At 37.8% G+C, this 7,500-nt stretch overlaps 1 long non-coding RNA gene across 2 annotated transcripts in view; it reads left to right on the plus strand.

Annotated features, from left to right (window-relative positions):
• The window catches only part of LOC136832399 (uncharacterized), a 72,545-nt gene that overhangs the window by 44,428 nt on the left and 20,617 nt on the right, over positions 1-7,500 (plus strand). For both annotated transcript variants that reach the window (XR_010851174.1, XR_010851175.1), the window contains exon 3: positions 118-220. This is a non-coding gene — a long non-coding RNA (uncharacterized lncRNA). The remainder of the gene's footprint in view (positions 1-117; positions 221-7,500) is intronic.

The following is a 7,500-nucleotide window of genomic DNA, read 5'->3' on the forward strand; positions in this document are numbered from 1 at the left end:
AAATATATATATATTATATATATATATGATGTCATGTTGAGATGTTTTCGATTCCTTTTGAAAAAATGTTCAAACTATAAATAATTAAATTCCACACAGTGCCTTTTCCCTCGACAGAAGTTAGCTCCTGAAGATCCACGAGAGCGCTTTTGCTTGAAGTTGGCAACCCCGTACTCTTCATCATGATGGCAGTGATCTGGTGCAGTTGACTTATTACAAGGTAAGTAATACGCTGCCCATATTAAGGCGGCACTGCGGATTTTCTTAAACATACTCTGATTAAACACACACACACACAAACACACACACTCTGCAGGCACAGTTAAACACATACCACAGAATACTGACCAATAAAAATAAGTAACATGAACATTATGTTAAAGAAATAAAAATCTAGGATCCATACCAGATAGCTGATAAGTGGTTAGTTGAGTTAGATTAAGATGGGCGTATGCCAGTATGGGCCAAATGAAGTGTGGCAATGTGTACAATAAATGGGAGTGAGTCTCTTTGTGCGGATACTTTGTGTGGACCTCTTGTTTCTGTTCTGTCCAGGCAAGAGAGACTTCAAGCGACAGTTTTCGAAGCAGTCTCATAAAGAAAGGATGGAATTATTTGATATCACTTTCTCATGATCTTAAATGGGAAAATGAGGTCCGCAGTAGTATGCATGTATATTGCTATATACAGGAAGCTTTGTCAGTTGGCCTCTTCAGCCTGAATAAAATGGTCAAGTTGGCGAAAGCTTCCTGTATATAGCAATATACTTCATACATACTACTGCGGACTATATTTTTCCAAAGGATTGAATCCTTTGATATCTGTTTTACAGTTGCCGAAGGAATGGGTACTTAATTCAGCAGCCAAGGGATAAAACGCTTTGGCGCACAAATAATAACTTACACAGAAGTGTGTCGTAAGGCATCTGTTGAAGCGTAGATTTGAAATGATAATGCAATCATTGCGAGAGAAGGGCATTCACGTCTCTGCCAGTATTCTCCAAGATTGTGTAGATAAAAGAAATGAAAGGAAGAGAGAGAGAGAGAGATCCAAACAATGGCAGAGATTATTCTGCTTTAAAAAAGGAGCCATTTGACTGCACTGGAAGGAGATAACGACGCCATGAGCGTAATATATCTTGGGACTGAAAGAAAACACAAGCCAATCAACGCCAACGGAGCTGGGGTTGAGTGTTTTAGCCTTTGCAAAAGAGGGTTTTATATTTCACTATTCGATGCACCATTATTTTTAGACAAGAGGAAAGCGAATACATGGGATTTTCTTACTTTACTAACTTTGGAATTTCTTTACAATTTGAAAAAATTATTAATTAACCTTAAAGAATAATAAAAAAGTAAGTTTTATGGTCAAAGGTCGTAATTCCAGTTAAGGAACGTAAACGCGTAAATCCCATAAGACATTTCCTAATGAGAGCTCTTAAATGGGGGACCCCCCAAAAAGGGCAGACCCCTTCGAGGATAACCCTCGTAAACGCCAGGAGTGGCAGGGCAAGGAGCTAGAAAGAACATCCAGATAGAATTGCTTAGGGGTTAATGGTTAAACTCATCACGCTCCACCTGCCTTGGGAAGAAAATGCTCATGTGTGTGTGTATATATATATATATATATATATATATATATATATATATATATATATATATATATATATATATATATGTCACATATAAACATATATAAGTATATGGGTCTGGTTTGATGTTTATAAATATATATATATATATATATATATAAATATATATGATATATATATATATATATACATATACATATACATATACATATATATATGTATAATATATATATATATATATATATATATATATATATTATATTCACATATATATATATATATATGTGTGTGTGTGTGTGTATGGGTGTGTGTCTGTGTGTGTGCGTGTGTGCTTCTTGACAAAGTTTTTCTCATATGCAATTTTTAATCAACTTTATGGTTAATTGATTATTTATCAGCTTTCTGTTCAATTTCTCTATCTTCTTTATGAGTATTGTACATTCTTTTCTTATAAGTGGGAAAATAGGCTGCATTTTCTTGATTCTTCCATTTACTCGACAGCTGTTTCTCTACATCGCGGTGTTCTCAAGAGCCCAAAGGAAATAGAGTGGTGCTACCCATATTTATAGGGCGTATGACTTCTCTAGTCCGTCAAAAAACTAGTTCTAAAATATATTTGCAATGATGATATAATAAATTTTGACGAACATAAATTTTCGTACAAAGGTGGAAATTGGGTTATGTGAAATATTTAAGTATCCTAGCTAAATATATATCTAAATCGTGAAGAGTGCTTGGTTTATTGTGCTGATTTTTGCTTGGGTAGTCGCGTGGTCCTCTCTGGGTATGGGCATAGTGTGGTGCCTTGGGGCGCTTTTCTGTCCAAAGTCCAGCCCTGGAGTTCTGTGCTGCCTTGATCGTGTGTCTTACTCTCGTAGGCGATGATGCGACTAGATGGTAGTGTCATGTTATCTGTTTACCGTTTTAGTATAACCAAATACTGATAAAGACAAAAAATTGCGTACACAACGATAAAGATGAACCCACGTAGGGCAGTGGTAGTGCATCAGCACATGGATAATAATAATAATAATTACAAGCTTTATTTCAGCTCAGGGCCATATACATGGAATATACAAATACAATACACAGAATCTAGATACATAAGATATGATAAAAATAATTATCGACAGTATCCACACAGTTGCTGAAGAAGTAGAAAAAATCGAATTCATGATAACGGTAATGACAGTAATTATATGGAGAATAATGGAAAAAAAATGAAAATAACAATAAAAAAATAGATTGCAGACAATAATTTCAATCTCAGACCTTAGGTGGTTACAGGAGTCAGGGAGGGGCTAAATACGAATAATGAAAATTGCAAAGCTTCTACAATGATATTAATCACAGTAATAATAAAAAGTAAAAATACCAAAAATAACAAGAAACGGAGAAATATAATAATAATAATAATAATAATAATAATAATAATAATAATAATAATAATAATAATAATATTTTCTGGAATGACACTTCATAATAAAAAATAAAAAAAGTCATTCAAGGAACAGGCGCCTCATTATTCCATCTTTCCCACAATTTAGATCATCTTCTTGAAACCTCACTGCTCAGGATGCTTTGTATGAGGAATTCCTGATATTTCTCAGTCGGGTGATCAGACTGGATTTGTTGCCATAATGATTTTCAAATTATCCAGGCTGTTTTCTATGAACATCTGCGTGGCTGAGTGATAGCGAGGTGTGTTTGTGAGGCGTCTCAGAATGTCATTGTGAACACAGTGATACGTCTCATGGGCTCTCGGATATAGTGTGTCCAAAGGGAACACCCATATATGCTGTAACAGTACGAGCGGAAGAGCAGCAAATTCGTTTCTCGGTGACAGAAGGCAAACCTCCTTGCAATCATGTTGCCAGTTGCACATAGTTTACGACGCCTCTTCTATGTCTGCCGTATCTCTTAGGTCATCCATGATAATGTGTCCCAAATACGGAAATTCATGCACGAATTCCAGACGATGATTTCCGAGGAAAATTGGTGGTTCTGCAATATGCTTAGGCGATCTCGGGAGCAGCGACATAGACTGGGTCTTGGTTTCGTTGTATAGGATATCAAATACCTCTGCGTATTGGCGGCAGGAGTCGATGAGTCGCTGGAGACCTTGCACCGATGGGGAAATCAGAACCATATCATCAGCGTAACAGAGGTTGTTTATTGTTGTTTCGTTGATAGTGCATGCGATTGGGAGTGAGTTCAGTTTGACATTCACGGCATCTGTGTACGTGTTAAACAGGTATGGAGAGAGAATGCCCCCTTGCCGGAGCCCGTTTAGGGAGCCGAAGGTGTACGACAGTACGTTACCCCATTTGACACAGAATTGCTGTGTGAAGAACCAACAACATAAAATGCCAGTTAGATATAGAAGTGTGCCTCGTTTGTGCAGCTTCAGGAAGAGCTTCTGGTAGTTTACTCTGTCAAATGCTTTTCTCACATCTACAAAACACAGGAAAACAGGAGAGGCTGATGATAAGTAATAGTTCAGCATTTCTTTCAAGATGCAGATGCAGGTGTCGGTTGAGTGGTTTGATTTAAAGCCGAACTGGTTGTCAGTAGTGTGTAGAAAGGGGAGAAGCCTCACTAGAAGAACGGACTCAAGTATCTTCAACGCAATTGTAGTAATTTCAGTCGGGCGATAACTGCCAGGGTCAGCTGCATCCATTTGCTTGTTTTTTATTAATGGTATTAATTGAACTAAGAGTAGGGAGTCTGGGAGAAACTAGTGAATTGTGCACGCATTGAACAGAGCAGGTAGCAAAATGTAAATTATCGGATGGCAGAATTTGAAAGCTTCAGCAGGCAGACCATCGCATCCGGGCGATTTATTTTTAGGTAGGTTGTTTATGACATCGCTGATGTTACCTGGCATAATACGATCGGCGAAATGAAACTGAATATTATCAGTAAGGAGGTTATTTACATCCCTGCGGGAGTCTTGATCGTTTATGCAATTCAGGATAGTGCTGAAGTGATCGCCACACATTCTTGCGATAGACTCGTGACCGACGGCTTCTCCTACTCTCTGTGATAGCTTTTTAGTTTTGGGATTTAGGGATTGAAAGTCCTTCCAAAGACCGGGGTAATCGCCAGATTCTAATTTTCTAGACGTTGCATCAGCTCTTAGTTGCTTTTCATTCAGTCTTCAATGCTTAAGGGCAAGTTTGAACTGCGCTCTCGCTTGCCTCATTACCAGTGCAAAGTGTCCTTCCCTCGGGCTACCATTTTGCCTCCACAGTAGAAACATTTCTCGTGAATGTGAATAAAGATCTTTAACCAAGTCATTCCATCCAGGTACAGTACGAGAGTTGCCTTGACGAGACCTAAAGGTATCCCTGCTGGAGGCGAGCATAGCGGAAATTATATTCGAATAGAATTCTTTCAGATCTATCCTGTGATGATCGTTTCAACATTTTGGGTTAGTGCACAGTAAGGCATCTGCCGGTTGAGCTATTGACCGCAGCCTGGTTTCCGTGGTTCCCCTAAAGGATCTGGTTTTCTGTTGGTTTTTAAAATCCCAGTTAACAGCAGGTGGGTGATCAGTTAGGGGGTTCACGGTAGGGAGGGAGGGATGGGGTACTGAATGACACCTGTAAGGGGATGTGATCATAGCCCGTTGCAAGATCGTAGAGATATGTTGCAGGTCACAATAGAATCATGAAGTTGAGGGGACGTGATGCAGTGGTCCAGCCAGGAAGTTGTAACTGTGTCCGTTCTGTTCTGTACATAGGTATAGGAGGAGGAAAGGAGGAGCATTACATCGCTAATTCGGAGAGCTCGATTTTGACAGAAGCGAGTAAGTTCATTATAAAACTGCTTTGTGGGATGAGAATTAAGGTCCCCAATTATACAAATATGATCAGCAGTAGAATCGTGAATAATGCTGTGTAACTCACCTAGGATCATGCAGTACTGATCAAAATTATCGTTCTTTTCCCAGGGCATATAAGCATTAATTAATAGGATCTTAGAGTCCCCTGCTGTCACTTGAAACCCCAGCAATCTAGCACCTATAGGTCAACACATTCGCCATATTGTCAATGGATTTGTGCCACGGGAAAGAAAGGCCCCCTTTCGGGCGACCGGCTACGATATGATCTGTAACTTGCATCGATGAGGTCGAGAAAGCTCTGAAGTCTTCATGCAATGAACCGCAGATGGCAAGGTCATGAGGCCAGAGGAGCGTTTCTTGCAATGCATTGATGCCTTTGAAGTTTTTGCAAAACATGTTTAAGGGAGGAATGTTCCGCTTGAGGCCAAAAATATTCCAAGAGATTATATCTAGTGTATCCATGGCAGCTCAAGAAGATGGGAAATGAATGAGTTGATCATTTGTGTGGAAGGGGGATTGGATGGGGTTCTTCGCAACGTGCCTTCGGCCCCTAGCTGCAACCCCTTTCGTTCCTTTTACTGCACCTCCTTTCATATTCTCTTTCTTCCATCTTACTTTCCACCCTCTCCTAACAATTGGTTCATAGTGCAACAGCGAGGTTTTCCTCTTGTTACACCTTTCGGACTTTTACTGTCAATTTCTGTTTCAGCGCTGAATGACCTCATAGGTCCCAGTGCTTGGCCTTTGGCCTAAATTCTGTATTCAGTTCAGTTCAGAACTCTTCCGAGAGACCAAACAAAGAATTGGAAACCGTTGTCAGAAAGTATTTGCTGAGAGTCAGTCAGTCCCTTTGTGTACTGTAACAGAAACTGATCTCATCAGGGTGGTGCCTACCTTCGTGAGGTCGTCAGCGATGTTCAGTGTCGCATTGTGTCAAGTTATAGTCGTTCAGTCGCTTCAGGGTCGTCCTCCACCTGAGGCCAAGTGCCTGAAATGAGGTTCTGCAACAGGCGATTGCATAACAATGGCTTTATTACAAGTGATTACATCCATACATACATGCATACATATATATATATATATATATATATATATATATATATATATATATATATATATATATATATATATATATATATATATATATATATATGTGTATATACACATATTATATACACACTGTGTGTGTCTGTACACACACACACACACACACACACACACACACACACACACACACACACATATATATATATATATATATATATATATATATATATATATATATATATATATATATATATATATATATATATATATATATATATATATATATATATATATATACATATACACACACACACACACATATATATATATATATATATATATATATATATATATATATATATATATATATATATATATATATATATATATATATATATATATAAGGAGAGGGAGAGCAATATCTCTATAGATAACTACCGGATGAATCGAGAAAGGTTTCATTCCTGTACATTTGGAACGGGAGTTTTAACGGTCTGAAAGCAAGCTATGCAGGTCAAAAGAGTCGTCTGAAATAGATATATGAAAAAACGAAACCGGGAACAATAATCGTCGAAAGCAATAAAGTATTTTTTTCCGTTATGAAGCGATCAGCGTCATTCGCCGTCCGTCATATCACGGCGATTAAAATCTCCCATTTCGGGAAATTTACCCCGAAAGCAATAGTGATTTGCTGCCCGTTTCATATCTCGTGTATTACCCGGAAGGTTATTTACTCTTTTCATCGTTAATATGTAGTGCAGTATTTATTTCAGTACAATAAATCCAGTTACAATAGATAAATAAATAAATAACTCATGTGTCGCTTATTTTTACTGAATCCACAATAACGAACAAGTAAAAAGAAAAGTTTTTTATGATGCAAATATTCAGGGGAGGAAAAGACAAAAAACATAAATGAAAGTAAAGTGTAAACTGTGCGAAAAATATCTTTATATAGCTGTAGCTTTTGTGGGGATATGTAGATTACGAAAAAAGAATGGTTGATCAGCTTCAA

Source organism: Macrobrachium rosenbergii, chromosome 49, assembly GCF_040412425.1.
Source record: "Macrobrachium rosenbergii isolate ZJJX-2024 chromosome 49, ASM4041242v1, whole genome shotgun sequence".
NCBI lineage: Eukaryota > Metazoa > Arthropoda > Malacostraca > Decapoda > Palaemonidae > Macrobrachium > Macrobrachium rosenbergii.